Genomic DNA, 17,513 nt, shown 5'->3' with positions numbered 1-17,513 from the left:
TGAATTTGCTCCATTTTGGACAGTGGTTTGAATATTGTTACTGCGTTTTGACACAACGGTTTTACATGGCACATCAATTCTTCAACCCCAGTTCCGTGCCAGCACAGCTAAAAATTCCTCTGAATTTTGCTATCTGTGGATTACATCCAGTTAGATTTTAGGCTCAGTGGTGCTGTAGCATTGCAAGAAAAATAGCTGTACTTCAAAGGAAATTGCTGCTGAAATGTCATGTCTTCTGGACTGAGATTGTCAGCTAGGATGCAAATTAGTGCTAATTGGGATAGTGGCTTTGATGAGTCAAACACTAATCCAGTGGGAATTGGATTAAGATCCCTAATTCATTCAATTTAGGCTTCTGAACAGATATCCGATGTTAATTACAAGGTTGGTCACTACTGCCCTGGGTCACACTGGAACCCAGTGACTTAGAGGTGAAAGTTCTGTCGCCCATTAACACATCCCTTGTATCATCCAATAACTCCAAATAAATTACATTGGAATATTAATTTCAGAGCGACTCACCTGTGCTTGGTGTTGCCTACAGTCTGAGTGCACTTTGCATGTGCTAAGTTCTTTGTGAATACAAGACCAAAACCCTGGAGAAAGTAAATGATTTCTACACTGGTAGATCCCGCTACTTGACAGACTCATTATAGAAAAGGATGCAGGTTTATGATGGGAATAAGCCCATTCTTGTCTCCACTTTTGAAGAGGGGCAGAAATGCTTTGGAAATAAATAGGGACAAGCAAGCTAGGCTGGAGACTACATGAACCCACATGGTCCATCATCCAAGACCCAAACTGGTCTCAGAGAAGAACTATTTTGGAGGGAGAATGACCTACATCCTTCCTACTCTTTTTCATTTAGCTGCTGCTCTGTCCCGCCAGAAGTAGAAGCAGAATAATACTACAAGAAAGGCTGTGTTGGTGAAAGTGCTCAGTGCTGCTCAAATACAAAGTTAGACAGTCTATAGGGCTGGTCAGTATTGGGCTGCACACAGTATTCCAGGTGAGGTCTCACCAGTGCCTTGTATAATGGTACTAAAACCTCCTTATCCCTACTGGAAATGCCTCTCCTGATGCATCCCAAAACCGCATTAGCTTTTTTCACAGCCATATCACATTGGCAGCTCATAGTCATCCTATGATCAACCAATACTCCAAGGTCCTTCTCCTCTTCCATTACTTCTAATTGATGCGTCCCCAACTTATAACTAAAATTCTTGTTATTAATCCCTAAATGCATAACCTTACACTTCTCACTATTAAATTTCATCCTATTACTATTACTCCAGTTTACAAGGTCATCCAGATCCTTCTGTACAATATCCCGATCCTTCTCTGAATTGGCAATATCTCCCAGCTTTGTATCATCTGCAAACTTTATTAGCACACTCCCACTTTTTGTGCCAAGGTCAGTAATAAAAAGATTAAATAAGATTGGTCCCAAAACTGATCCCTGAGGAACTCCACTGGTAACCTCCCTCCAACCTGACACTTTGCCTTTCAGTAGGACCCGTTGCAGTCTCCCCTTTAACCAATTCCTTATCCACCTTTTGATGTTCATATTGATCCCCATCTTCTCCAATTTAACTAATAATTCCCCATGTGGCATGGTATCAAATGCCTTACTGAAATCTAGGTAAATTAGATCCACTGCATTTCCTTTATCTAAAAAATCTGTTACTTTTTCAAAAGAGGAGATTAGGTTGGTTTGGCACGATCTACCTTTTGTAAAACCGTGTTGTATTTTGTCCCATTTACCATTGACTTCAATGTCCTCAACTAATTTCTCCTTCAAAATTTTTTCTAGAACCTTGCATACTACAGATGTCAAACTAACTGGCCTGTAGTTACCCGGATCACTTTTTTTTCCTTTCTTAAAAATAGGAACTATATTAGCAATTCTCCAATCATTTGGTACTACTCCTGAGTTTACAGATTCATTAAAAATTCTTGCTAATGGGCTTGCAATTTCAGGTGCCAATTCCTTTAATATTCTTGGATGAAGATTATCTGGGCCCCCCGATTTAGTCCCATTAAGCTGTTTCAGTTTCGCTTCTACCTCAGATACGGTAATATCTACCTCCATATCCTCATTCCCATTTGTCATGCTACCATTATCCCCAGGATCCTCTTTAGCCTTATTAAAGACTGAGGCAAAGTATTTGTTTAGATATTGGGCCATGCCTAGATTATCTTTAACCTCCACTCCATCCTCAGCGTTTAGCGGCCCCACTTCTTCTTTCTTAGTTTTCTTCTTATTTATATGGCTATAGAACCTTTTACTATTGGTTTTAATTCCCTTTGCAAGGTCCAACTCTACTCGACTTTTAGCCTGTCTCACTTTATCCCTACATGTTCTGACCTCAATTAGATAGCTTTCCTTGATGATCCCTCCCATCTTCCACTCCCTGTATGCTTTCTGCTTCTTCTTAATCACCTCTCTAAGATGCTTGCTCATCCAGCTTGGTCTACAACTCCTTCCTATGAATTTTTTCCCCTTTCTTGGGATACAGGCTTCCGATAGCTTCTGCAGCTTTGATTTAAAGTAATCCCAGGCCTCCTCTACCTTTAGAGCCGTAAGTTCTTCAGTCCAATCCACTTCCCTGACTAATTTCCTTAATTTTTGAAAGTCAGCCCTTTTGAAATCAAAAACTCTAGTTGCAGATTTATTTTTGTTAATCATAGATTCATAGATTCATAGATACTAAGGTCAGAAGGGACCATTCTGATCATCTAGTCTGACCTCCTGCACAGTGCAGGCCACAGAATCTCACCCACCCACTCCTATGAAAAACCTCACCCATGTCTGAGCTATTGAAGTCCTTAAATCATGGTTTAAAGATTTCAAGGAGCATAGAAGCCTCCCTCAAGTCAACCATGCCCCATGCTGCAGAGGAAGGTGAAAAACCTCCAGGGCCTCTCCAATCTGCCCTGGAGGAAAATTCCTTCCCGACCCCAAATATGGCAATCAGCTAAACCCTGAGCATATGGGCAAGATTCACCAGACAGATACTACAGAAAATTCTTTCCTGGGTAACTCAGATCCCATCCATCTAATATCCCATCTCAGGGGATTTGGCCTATTTACCCTGAATATTTAAAGATCAATTACTTACCAAAATCCCATTATCCCATCATACCATCTCCTCCATAAACTTATCAAGTAGAATCTTAAAACCAGATAGATCTTTTGCCCCCACTGCTTCCCTTGGAAGGCTATTCCAAAACTTCACTCCTCTGATGGTTAAAAACCTTCATCTGATTTCAAGTCTAAACTTCCTGGTGGCCAGTTTATACCCATTTGTTCTTGTGTCCACATTGGTGCTGAGCTTAAATAATCCTTCCATTTAGTTTGAACTGAATTAGCTAATGATCACTTGAGCCAAGATTGTCCCCTACAACCATTTCTTCTATGAGGTCCTCGCTACTCACCAAAATTAAATCTAAAATGGCATCCCCTCTAGTCGGTTCAGCAACTACTTGATGAAGGAATCCATCAGCTATCGCATCTAGGAAAATCTGAGCCCTATTATTATTAGTAGCACTGGTCCTCCAGTCTATATCTGGGAAGTTAAAGTCTCCCATGATCACGCAGTTTCCATTAGTATTTACTTTATTAAAAACGTTAAAAAGGGCTCTATCCATATCCAAATTAGATCCCGGAGGTCTATAGCACACCCCAAGCACTATGGTAGGAGAGGCTTTACTAGTTATCTTCCCCAATGTAATTTTTGCCCAGACGGACTCTGTCTTATCCATTGCATCGCTTCTTATTTCTTTACATTCTACCTCATCATTGATATACAATGCTACTCCACCGCCTTTACCTTTGTTTCTGTCTTTCCTAAACAGCACATACCCTTCAATACCTGTAGTCCAGTCATGACTACTATTCCACCATGTTTCTGTTATCCCTATAATATCTGGTTTCACTTCCTGCACTAGTTGCTCTAGTTCCTCCATTTTGTTACCTAGGCTCCTCGCATTGGTGTACAAACATCTTAATTTTTGCTGTTTGGCCTCGCTCACATTTTGTACCCTATTAGGCACAGTCATTCTACAGCCAGCATAACCTATTAGACTAGTATCCACACCGCCCTCGCTCCTTATATACATTCTCCTACCCACGGCTGTATCTTTTCTTACTTCGTCGTCTTCTTCCCTCTCAATGCTAAAATCTGGCATGGAGATTACCTGGGCATCTCCCAACCATCTCCCCCAAATTCCTAGTTTAAAGCTCTCTTTATCAGTTGTGTCAGCCTTGATCCTAGAAGTCTATTTCCTTCCCTACTCAGATGAAGTCCATCCCGAGAGAACTGTCCTCTGTCTGTGAATGCCTCCCAGTGGCCATACATCCCAAAGCCCTCCTTATAGCACCACTGCCTAAGCCATCTGTTGACAGTCATAATCTTGTGACACCTTTGTTGCCCTTTTCTAGGAACAGGAAGGATCCCACTAAAGATCACCTGAGCCTCAATTTCCTTAAGCGTCTTCCCCAGCCTAGCATAGTCTCCCTTAATACTTTCCAGAGAGAATCTAGCCGTATCATTTGTTCCCACATGAAGGATAATTAGGGGATTCTTTCCCGCTCCCTTTGGGATCCTTTTCAACCTCAGGTCTACATCCCGTATCTTAGCACCCGGAAGACAGCACACCCTTCTATTCTCTGGATCAGCTCTAGTTACAGGCCTGTCTATTCTTCTCAATAAAGAGTCCCCTATCACATAGATCAGTTCTCTCCCCACTGAAATGATCTAATTAAAATGACCCTCCCAGGAGCAGGGTGAGTAACCCCCTAAGTAATGAGGGTGATGGAGCTCCGTTGAGACATGCAATCAGTCCTTCGTGATGGAATGGATGGGTTGGTCCTGTGCAGCAATCTTTGAATGTGACAGAAAAACAGGAGGAAGGGGGGAATTCACAAAGGATTCTCACACTTTATAAAACAAAAGAACCAGCCTGGAAGTGCCCAGGATGCTAAAACAGACTGTTTGGTTGGGGCAAATCTGTCTGTGTTATGAATTCACCTCTGTGAAAGGTGAAGAAACATTCCCTAAGGAGAATACCCTTCCTCTTATGATAAAAGGCTCCACTTCTCAGTGTAGCTGGTACCTGAGCAAGGAAAGATGACAACATGACAAAAATGGAGCAGGTCACACTTTTCGAGTCTTTTTTGGAGAAAAACATGCTAGGAGGGTGAAACCTCCTAATTATTGTTTGAGCTGACCGGCATGAGCTTTGGGGAAGACTGTGGCTGGTTAGAAGAGCATATCAGCAAATGCACACAAATGAGGAGGCACCAGGACAAAGAAACAACAGGAAAAACAATGTGTAAAACATAAATACAGCTTATGCAAATGTGAGTCTATGACTTTCCAGGCACTGACTGGGAAATAAATTTGATTTATTTATGAGCCCCTTCAGCAGCAATGGGCTGTCTTTTAAGGCCCCCGATAGACCTGGTGTTGATCCTGCTTTGAGCAGGGGATTGGACTAGATGACCTCCTGAGGTCTCTTCCAACCTTAATATTCTTTGATTCTATGGCCTAATCCAAACTCACTCCTCCCTTTCTCAGCTCCTGTTTTCTCCATCTTAGGTCATGGCCAGGATATTCAGAAGACTAGCAAGTTAGTGAAGTCTTCCATTCAATGCATGTCCTGTAAGTGAGGCTCAGGACATGATTGATGAACTGATAAGGGTTGTTCTGAGCTTGTCCTGAGTGAAAACTACTTTTTGAATATCTTATGAGCTGCACCTTTCTTGGTCTTTTGGATGCTATGATATACGGAGATTTGTCTCCCGTGTACCCATGTGAAAGAAGGTCTGGGAGGAGAGGAAAAGGAAACATACTGAAATAACTATTAGATTAGGCTTACTTATTGCTGTCCTTACAAGAGAATGCAACTTTCCCATCTACACTCGTAGAGATAAGGTGAGATAAGAGATATCAGATAAAGGACATTTTGAGATGGTAGAAATACTCCACAAGAATCAACAGATGGGATCCTTGATAATAAGGAACCATGTGGTCCTATGCTGAGTATCACTTACTACCAGGAGGATCTTCTGACACAACAGAGGCCACTTTCTACATCTTAAAGGAGTACTTGTGGCACCTTAGAGACTAAGGATGCATACCTGATGAAGTGAGCTGTAGCTCACGAAAGCTTATGCTCAAATAAATTTGTTAGTCTCTAAGGTGCCACAAGTACTCCTTTTTTTTTTGCGAATACAGACTAACACGGCTGCTACTTTGAAACCTTTCTACATCTTGCAAGCTACCATCCTAAACCCATTTCTTCTTGGCACTGGGACCAGCTGAGACTGGCCAATGGCCTTATACATTGGCATCTGGCCACTTGCAGATGGCCAGGAGCACAGGGATGCCAGGAGGCATTATGGACCTCTTCACTTAGTACTATGGGCTGGATTCCTGCCCAATGTGACAAAGCTCTGTACTTGTCTCCGTGGGTCCTGCGTTTCCTGGTGGATTTCGCTAGCCTCAGAGGCTCACTGTGACCCTTCACGAAGCCCTTCTCTCTCTAGAGGCAAAGGTCACAGCTTACTGAGCCATTTTCATCATAAGCCAGTGAGGGAGGCGAGGAGAAGCTATCCTCCCTTGCACAGACTCTGCTGTCTCCCAGTCTCAATGATTAATCAGGGGACAAAAGGGGGGAGCCTGTGCCCACCCTCTACTCCGGGCTCCAGCCCAGGGACCCTAATAGTATCAGCTACGGTAGCTGACTTTTTAGAAACAGGATGCATACAATTCCCTGGGCTACTTCCCCACAGCAGCCCCCACTTCCTCAAGATCCACTTCACTCTTACTACAGGGCCTCCTACCTTGTGCCTGATATGGTGTGTACTGCTCAGTCTCCCCAACAGCGAAACTTCCTCCTACAGCTCCTGACATGCACACCCACCTGACTAACTGGGAGGCTTTTAATTAGTTTCAGCCGGCCCCTGATTGGCTTCAGGTGTCCCAATCAACCTAGCTGTCCTCCCTGCCTTCTGGAAAGATCTTAATTGGCCGCAGGTGTCTTAATGGACCTGGAGCAGTTGCCATTTGCTTATTCTGGTAACAGGGATTTGTTTAGCCTATGGCTAATATATCTGTCTCCTATTACTTTACTATAGCTATCTGGCCTTGCCCTGTCACACTAAGCATATGGAAATTTCCTTTCATGCCTGGCATTATGGTGATACACCTTTGCCAGTCAAGAGAAGAACTGCAGCCATTTAGAACACACTCTGAAGCCTGCACTGGAGAAAATGCAAATGTCCAGATCCTTTCTCTGGCTTGGATAAATAGCCACATCATTGTTTTAGAAGGGTGAATGTTGTGAGCACCAGTAGACTGTTAGGCAGCCTATGTGACATGAGCCTATTGGGTCCATCCCTTTCTCAGTGGACAGGTCTCCAGATAACAAAACCCACAGCCATAGTTGGCTCCCTTCTGAGAATCACAGCACAGACAGCATGGGCCACAGAGTCTGAACTCCCCGGCGACCCATCGAGAAAGTACCTCCAGGTGAGCCATGCAGAGTAGGGAATCTTGTGTACTTCATTGTTTAGTGTGTGTTCCACATGCCCCCTCCAGTACCAAGTCCATATAAAAGGATAATAAGTTTGTTACAGGTGCCAGCTAAGGGGCTTAGTCATTTGTGGCTTATGCTTTTACCATTGTACATTTTGGGGTCAACCCCACTAAGGCTGCCTACAGCTGAACAGCCACTTCCGTGATATACCTGCACTATGGATATACAGTGCACTTCACATTCCAGGCTCTCAAACAGATGCTTTTCTAAGCACTATTGTTTAACACCATCCTTTGGGTGGAACAGGCCTTCATGTTTCTAAACACTCAAATCAATGAACAATTTTTTTTCTAAAGTGAAAGCTCTCGTTACCTATTTTTCAAATTTCTTTTTGAAAACTGTTCTTAAATCTTGTAGCTTAATTTGCATGTTTTTTTTTATTAATTTCTCATCCTCTCTGGATTAAGAATTGAATCTGTTCCATGCATTATTTACATGCTGGAGAAAGACCTGAGTCTTTTTCTGAAGTCCCCAGATCATTGCATTTCAGCTTCTTTCTCCCCAGCTGCCTCAGCCTCTTATTATTTCCTGGAAGAAAATGTATTTCATTTGGTAGCAGTTACTAATCTGTCAGTCAGCTTCTCAGGGATATTGAATCTATTACAGAGAAAAACCTGCTTTTAAATTACATTTCACATTAAACTAACTCATTATCTCCAAAGTGAGATGAAACACAAATTTATATGTATTTTATCGTACTGCTTAATATCAGTCTCCATTCAGCGGGGCTGTGTTTAGCCGGGAAGATTACAGACGAGGCAGTAACCAAAAAACGGACAAAAGGATTTACTCAAGTCATGTCAAAGAGACCTCAAAAAGCACACACAGATCACCATGCTGCCCCAATACTAGCCTGTGAATTTATCCTGCTGGATGAATGGGGACATTTTCTAGATTGGGCAGAAATGATATGTAAGAGGATTCTATCTAGAAGAGGTGGTGTAAATTACTGGTGCTTATCTGTGAGTATTTCCCTTGCATATGCTGTTTACCCACTTACAACCTATGGCAGAGACTTAGATTACCTTAGATTCAGAATTGCTTAGGGCTAAAGGAACAGCTCACCTCTATTGGGTTGCGTTTATGTATCTGGTTGGGACCATCAGTGGGAACGGTCTAGAAATGGACACTTCAGCTACAAGTTTTTAAAGCCAACCTTCCTTTTTGTGGACGCAATTGGTGTAATTTAACTGCCTGATATGCCTTAATTGTCTGTCTGTTTTATATATAATATTTCTAATGGGTCTGTCTAGGTGCCAGTCAGAGAGGCAGACATTTAAGGGCATGATTTTACAGCCTGTCTCTCTTTCTATGTCTGTGGTTTTGATGGCACAAATTTTGCAGGCATAATTGCAGTCATCCTATAGGGCAATTGCACCCACAGCCATTTGCACCTATAAAACCATGGGCCTGATCTCAATCCCAATGAAAATTTTTCCATTAAGTTGTTCAGATCAGGCATTGTTTGTGCAAACAACAAGGGGGGGCTGCAGCCAGGATGAAAACCAAGCACTCAGTATGCAAAGAAAAGTGCATTTCTCAATGCTCAGACAGGAGGTGGGTGACAAATATCCCCTCTGTCAACATTATCCTCCACGTCTCATGCAAACATTGTATAGGATTTGCTTGAAGCGAGCTAGGTTTATAGCTCCACTACTTCTCAGAAATAAGATCACTACCTTGGCCTTGAGGTCAAAGCAACTCTTTCCAAGAGGGGTTTGTTGGCCATTGAACCTCATCTCATGGGCCAGTGCCAACTACATCTGACTGAGAGGCAAATTCAACACACACAAAAACCTCAGCTGGTCTAAGACATTTAGCTAACCAGAGCAAAGCAAATAAACTTACCTGTGCAGAGCCTAGCACAGCAGGTCCTGGACTGGGGTTCCTGAGTGCTACCGTAATATAAATAATCATTATAAATTGGGGTTAAGACATTTTTTTTCAGTAGATGATGTTTACACTTCAAGATTTTTTTTTAAGTGCCTAACTAGATCACCGTTCACACTGTTATTTTACCTAGAAGTAATAAATAAAGTTGGCTTTGTTTGCATGGGTGTATTTCCAAGTGAGGGAAGATGTGCAGAGCCAGAATCTCATTTTTGGTGCTCAGGGCGCCCCTGGCAGAATTTTACGCTTAAGGTTTTGCTTAGGAAAACACTCTAGTGATCAACAGGAATAGGCAACCTTATTGGCTTTTCCCATGAAAGGCACACAAGTCAGTTTGACTTTTCATACATTGCCTGAAAATCCAAATGACACAGACACTCCATAAAGGCTAGGGCATCAGTACAGGCTCCAGGTAGCAACCTGTATCTCCTGGGCCTAACAGAGTTCCTCAGAGCACTAGGGGATCTTGGTGGATGCAGTTCACAGTTCCTTGCTGGTGGAAGATTGACTGCTGTTAAAAATTAAAAATCACTTAGACAAGTTAGATATTTTCAAGTCACCAAGCCTGATGAAATACATCCTAGAATACCCATGGAGCTGACTGAGGAGATATCTGAGCCATTAGAAATTATCTTTGAAAAGTCATGGAAGACAGGAGAGATTTCAGACGACTGGAAACGGGCAAATATAGTGCCAATGTATAAAAAGGGAAATAAAGACAACCCAGGGAATTACAGACCAGTCAGCTTAACTTCTGTACCTGGAAAGATAACGGAGCAAATAATTAAGCAATCAATTTGCAAACATCTAGAAGATAATAAGGTGATAAGTAACAATCACCATGGATTTGTCAAGAATAAATCGTGTCAAACCAACCTGATAGCTATCTTTGACAGGGTAAAAAGTCTTGTGGATGGGGAGAAGCGGTAGACGTGATATATCTTGACTTTAGTAAAGCTTTTGATATTGTCTTGCATGATCTCCTCATATACAAACTAGGGAAATGCAACCTAGATGGAGCTACTATAAGGTGGGTGCATAACTGGTTGGAAAACTGCTCCCAGAGAGTAGTTATCAGTGGTTCACAGTCATGATGGAAGGGCACAATGAGTGGGGTCCCACAGGGATCAGTTCTGGGTCTGGGTCTGTTCAATATCTTAATCAACAATTTAGATAATGGCATAGAGAGTACACTTATAAAGTTTGTGAATGATACCATGCTGGGAGGGGGTTGCAAGTGCTTTGGAGGATAAGATTAAAATTCAAAATGATCTGGACAAACTGGAGAAATAGTCTGAAGTAAATAGGATGAAATTCAATTAAATAAAAAGCAAAGTACTCCACTTAGAAAGGAACAATCAGTTGCACACATACAAAATGGCAAATGACTGCCTAGGAAGGAGTACTGTGGAAAGGGATCTGGGGGATCATAGTGGACCACAAGCTAAATATGAACCAACAGTGTTACACTTTTGCAAAAAAAAGCTAACATCATTCTGGGATGTATTACAAGGAGTGTTGTAAGTAAGACAGGAGAAGTAATTCTTCCACACTACTTCACACTGATTAGGCCTCAACTGGAGTCTTGTGTCCAGTTCTGGGTGCCACATTTCAGGAAAGATGTGGACAAATTGGAGAAAGTCCAGAGAAGAGCAACAAAAATGATTCAAGGTCTAGAAAACATGACCTATGAGGAAAGATTGAAAAAAATTAGGTTTGTTTAGTCTGGAAAAGAGAAGACAGAGAGGGGACATGAAAACAGTTTTCAAGTACATAAGAGGTTATTACAAGAAAGAGGGAGAAAAATTGTTCTTCTTAACCTTTGAGGATAGGACAAGAAGCAATGGGCTTAAATTGTAGCAAGGAAGATTTAGGTTGGACATTAGGAAAAGCTTCCTAACTGTCAGGGTGGTTAAGCACTGGAATAAATTGCCTAGGGAGGTTGCGGAATCTCCACCACTGGAGATTTTTAAGAGCAGGTTAGACAAACACCTGTCAGGGATGATCTAGATAATACTTAGTCCTGCCATGAGTGCAGGGGACTAGATAACCTCTCAAGGTCCCTTCCAGTCCTATGATTCTATGCTGTGGGTCTTCTGGCTGTATTCCTTTCATTGCTTGCCCCAGGCCCCTAGCTCTATTTATCACGTACCACTAGAGTAGTACATTTCATTACACAGAGTTTGTTACTGATGTCAAACCAGACACACCTATCTACACTGTTGTGTTTTGATTTCCACTGCAGTTGCTCCACATCCACAGAACAGCTATATAGATGCACTTACTCCTTTCTATCCCACCTTCTTCTGCCTTCCAAGCATCATGTCTTTGCTACCAGTTTTGGGGCTAAAGAACCTGTCCATGTAGTTCTTCATAGCACAGGAGAGGGAGAATTTCTGGTTTCAAATGCAAGGGAAGAAGAACACAAACCCTGATAGATTCAGCAGCTGGGACCAACCCATATTGTTCAGAGAAAGATTATTAAAAGTGACACATTGCCTGCCACTCCAGAGATCTAGTCTGGCACTCCTTCATTCTCCCAGCATTAAACAGAGTCAATTGTATTTCAATCCAGCCGAGCCCTGGTAATGAACGTCTTCGTGTCACTTAGGAAACCCCTAGGGGGGTTTACTCTGTGGAAATAGCTCTGCTTGCCTTCAGTAAGGCCACAAGATTGACCAGAACAGGGGGCACCCCCTTCTAACAGAGCTCCCCCTCACTCTGGCTGCTGGCAAACAGGAGGAGTCTTTGTGCCAGGGGTTCAGATTGGTTCTATTCTGTCCCGTTTCATTTCTGGGTCTTAGACCACATCAATGATCTCTGTGTGCTGTGTGGAAAAACCAGCTTCACGCAGCGAGATACCCACGAGTCTAAAGCTGGGATGTTTTGCCCATGACACTCTTCTTGGTGTAGAGTGAATGAGGTGAACCAGAAATCCATGGTGCTTTCTCTCTCTCTCTCCCCACACACGCATACACTCACACACACACTCAATCAATCTCATTCTCTTTCTCTTACAGTCTCACTTTCTCCCCCTCCCTCCTCCTCTCTAGTTATGTGAGGTAATTTTTCAGGGAGGTCTATCCTTGGGGCAGCCCTTATGTAAGCGAGGGAATAGTCCAATAGTCTTGTGGGGAACTTTCCTGGCTTCTGCACTACCCCGGTGAAGTGGGCTAGTGAAAGGATCTGAGTCCTCGCTCCCACTTCCTTTACCCAGTGGCCTCCCTGCCCTTGAGGACTCCCCTTCCACTCTCCTGTCTGGCAGAGTCCTCGCAACCCCAACAAGGCTGGGCCCAGGATTCCTGGGGGGCTCGACCCCCAACCCTGCTGTGGTCACCTAGGACAGGGGCTAGGGTGTCCCCACTCCGGGATACTCTCTCTGCACTGGGCACTTCTCTGACCCACTGACCATTACACACAAGTTAAAGCAAATGCAAGTTATTTAATCAACAATTAATTTTAAAAAGAATAAGGGAAAATGGGAAAGGTTAAAGGAAACACATCGACCCGCTCTGTGGCGAGGAACATCACAAACAGTGTCTCTGGAACGTCAGGGCAGTTCACAGTCTGTTCCTAGTAAGTCCCAGGCCTTCTTCTCAGGCCCTGGCTGTCCTGTAGGGATGCTGTGGGTTGGACACTTGCTCTGGTGGTGGCCACACGCTCTCAGGCTCTAAGTGGTAGGACCCTTCTTCCCAGTGTCACCCCTGCCCTGTCAGGGTTATGATCCAAGCCTGGCCTCCAGAGCCCCTTGGCTGAGGCGTCTCCCTGTGCTGGGCCCGCTGCCCAGGGTCCCTCCTGCTCTCCCCAGCTGCTCACCACACCCAGCTCTGGACTGCTCCAGCCCCAGCTCCACTACTCTGTCTCTGCACTGCTGCTGCTGCTCTGCCTCCAGCTCCCTGGGCTGCTTCTTTGGCCCCTCTGGCTCTGGTTGCTGCAGCTCTGCTCCCAGGACAGGTCTGTTCTACAGGCTGCTTCTGTGACTCTGCTCCCAGCACTGACCTACTTCCTGGGCTGCTTTTCTGGCCCCTCTGGCTTTGGGGCTGCAGCTCTGCTCCCAGGACAGGGTCTGCTCTCTCTGGGCTGCTTTTCTGGTCCCTCTGGATATGGCATAGCTCTGTTCCCCAGCTTAGCTTGGGCCCCTGCTTTTTCCTTAGCTCGGCCCCACTCTGTCTGACCCAGGCAATTCCAGCTCACACGGAGGATGGGACCAACCTGGCCTCCTGACTCCCTGATTAGCCTGCCCACCCTGTCATTCAGGCTGACCAGGAGCATTGGCCTCTCCCCATTGTTCCTGGGGACTGGCAGTCTCAGGGTCCTGGTTTCCCGTAGACCCTTCCCCTTTTAGTACTGGGAGCTAGCAACTAAAACACCCACACTGAATGTTTGTAAGGGGGCAACAGTCCCCTTACACTTAGACTGTGCCCCACAAGCATGCCCCACAAGCAGGCTCTAAAGAGCAGTGTAGACAGTGAGGCACAGCTTAGACATGCCTGAACCCTTAGGTTCTATCCCTACATGGCTCTCTACTCACCCAAGCTGTGCTGTTTTTAACAGTGTAGTGTCCTGCTGCCTCACCACTGCTGGAGCCTCTCCCTGCCTCAGGAAAAGATGCCAGCCGCAAGGAAAGGCTCTGGCGGGGGGAGGCGGTGGGGAAAGGCTCTGGCAACAGGAGGCTACATGTACCTAACTCACCACCGCAAGTGTAGACAAGACCTTGATTGCACCCTTACCCAAATCAGCACATCAGACAGATCTAATCCCTCTCCTCACCTGCACACCCTGCTAGGCCTTCCCTGGTGTAACTCTCCCTGCCTCGCACAGGGCAGCACAATGAGCAGGACACAGAAGTAGCCACTGCTTGGAGGGGGCCAGTTCCAGGCAGCAGCTGTTGTAGTCGTGGCATGCAGCAGGCACACACCATTTCAGAGGGCACATTTTAAAGATGCTGACTCCATCAAGCTCCCCTGACTTCTGAATACCATCCAACCTGCCATTCTTCTGGTGGCCCTCAACCTGCAGCTGGTAGCATCACTCATTCTGTGCATCATGGAAATGTTGGCTTTGGGGTCACTGGGCTTACCTCTTCTCCCTGGACTCTTGGCTTCACTTCACTGAGCTTTCTTCTTTGGAAAATGCTAGGCAAAAAGCCCTCCAGATGGTTGAAACATGGCCTCTCTGAACTCAGGATGGGAAAGACCTCCCATCTCCTGCTGCTCCTATTTTCCATGGCCAATGCAGGATTGCTTGCAGTGGGATATTGCCCAATTGATTTTAAGTATCCCAAGTGGTAGAACCTCCACTGCTTCCCTTGGGAGATGAATCATTAGCCTAATATGTCTCCTCCTCAGCAAGTGCTCCCCATTCTTCTGAGTCAGAGCCTGTCCTATGGTCTCCCCAGAAATTCCTTGTCCTCCTCAAGTGACAGCTGCCCTTGGCCTCTGCAGCACAGAGAGCCACTCAGAGCTCAGCTCCCTCTTCCTAGCTTCAGCCTTGCTCTTGGCGATGGCACAGTTGGACCTGTTTCCAAAAATGCTGCCTTGTCAGGGGAATTGCTGTGGTTCACAGACGAAGACTCCGTTTCCTCCCGTCGCCTTCTCCCCGCCACCTCCCCACAAACCCTCACGAGGGTGATCTTGACGAGAATCCAAAGAGACAGTGTTTGTCCTGCTGTTATTTTGTATGACAAGCTGCCGGGCCAGATTAAAGCCATGCGGGAGGAAGCGCCTTTGTGTTTGTCTCTTTCGCTGACATTTGCGAGCTGCCAGCTGTCAGCCGAGGAGAACCTTTAAGACAAACCTGGGGCCAAACTTTTTCCTCTCACTGGCAGTAGGTTTCCACCTCCGTGGCTTGTGAGCCAGGATGCTATTTCTGCCTTCTCATAGCACTGCTGCAAGATGGACCCTCTCCCCGAGGGGAAAAGAGTCGCCTTGCTATCTAAAAATAGCCTTAAAGAATGCAGGGAAACTTTAATCTGATTAGCAGCACAATGGCAGAGTGTGAGAGGGGAACATATATACAGATGAAAGAAAAGGAGTACTTGTGGCACCTTAGAGACTAAGGATGCATACCTGATGAAGTGAGCTGTAGCTCACGAAAGCTTATGCTTAAATAAATTTGTTAGTCTGTAAGGGCCCACAAGTCCTCCTTTTCTTTTTGCGAATACAGACTAACACAGCTGCTACTCTGAAATATATACAGATGGATTATGGTTTGATGGATCCACAGGAAGCATGGGAAGGACTAGAACATACTGCCACTTTGGTGCCATGTGAATGTGGACTTAGACAAGGCCAGGCCCATCATGGGATTACTACTGGTGGTAACAGCAGAGTAGCAATTTGCTGTATGCAAGTACACATGCCCTACCTGCCTTCATTTCCTCTAACAGGGATACTGGTGGCTTTGCCTGGGGTTCCCATACGGCTGGTATGCTTGCTTCTTTCAATCCATGAGTGAGTTTACTGCTCGCAATAGGGTGAGCTGCAGCCACATAGAGTGTGAAAAGTGCTATGCAAACTCACCCCACTGGCCAATGCCTCTGAGGCACGTCACTCGTGACCTGTAGTCCCCTCTGCTATACCAATTGAGATTCTCTCCCCGCCTTCCCCCCCAGGGCTGCCAATGCATCTTCATCCAAGTCTGCAATATCCCTTGCTTTTCTGGTCAAGGATCATCACGTAGCTCTGTGGACACCCCTCAATCCTGGCATGCAGCAACACCCAGTGATTCAAATTCAGGCCCCGAAAACAGCTCTGCTGATTCACTTCAATCTTGACCCTGCTCCGAGCCCCACTCCCCAATTTCTCTGCTGGTGCATTCAATCCTGGCCTGTAACGCCCTTGCTGTTGCAGTTATTCTCCAGAGCACAGACTGCCTGTGGCTGAGCTGCGTGGTACAACAGTGCTCTGAGGTGCACACATGCCGCAGACTGGCAGGCTGTCATCTCGGTTCCTTGCAGATAAGAACAGGCATTTGCACAGCATGCTCGATCCAAAAATCCCAAAGCGCTCAGCAACCCTTACAAAGCGTGTGCACTGGAATCATGTCACCCATTGCTGAAACACAACCACCTTTGGGCACAAGTGTGGCAAATTTTAAACCACGGCACAAACGTTCGCCACGGAAGCATATGTATGGAACAATAACCTGTTCAGCTTACAACCGTGGGGAAGAATTAGCCAGGACATTAGAAATAGCACCCCCTACGTTTGCTAAAAAAGCCTGGGGATTGTTAATGATCAGAAACAAGCCAGGCCTCTGAAAGATGGAGCTTCCTTCTGGGATCACAGCAGAGACATCTTGCATTCCCCTTGCTCAGAGACATCATCACCTGTTGCAGTATCCCGAGGTTCTCTTGAAGGTCTCCCAGCCAGAGAACCACAGAAAAGACCTAAAGCCTGATTTTCAAAAGAAGCTGGGTACTCACAACTTCCATTGAATTAAATGGGAAGGGATGCTGTGGGTAATCAGCACCTCTGGCAAATTAGACCACTTGAGTCTACCTTATAAGAGGTCTGAAAGCTTCTGGAAGCTTCAGAACAGATTCCTTATTAAAAAATCCATACTGTTAACCATAGGCTCCCTGAATGAAGAAAGTAATATAAAGACAACAGAACCTGTGTACGCTGTTTGGAGCAAGGGCAGCTGGGGGGTTGGTTTGGCACCTCTTTGGAAATAATCAATAACTATCTCTGTACAAATGGATCTCAGATTGCAGAAGGTCTTTAAAAGATGTGCTCTTTCTAAAATCAGTTCTTTCTCTAGAGATTTTTGACCTTTTCCAAGCTATGACCACAACTATGCTGGGGAAAAAAAATTCCTCTCCTTTCATTCCCTCAATTTATGTGCTTCAAGGGATGAATCAGAGCAGTGAGCATCCATCAATCGTGCACTCAAGTATGCAGCAGCAAATCAGGTAATGCAGCCAAATCAGTGTGTACAGCCAATTATCCTTATTCTGGGTATTTCAGCCATAGGATGCCTGTGCTGGATGGACTCACAGCTGGCAGTTGCCTCTC

Source organism: Dermochelys coriacea, chromosome 10 (assembly GCF_009764565.3).
Source record: "Dermochelys coriacea isolate rDerCor1 chromosome 10, rDerCor1.pri.v4, whole genome shotgun sequence".
In the NCBI taxonomy this organism is placed as follows: domain Eukaryota; kingdom Metazoa; phylum Chordata; order Testudines; family Dermochelyidae; genus Dermochelys; species Dermochelys coriacea.
This window is presented reverse-complemented; position numbering follows the sequence as displayed.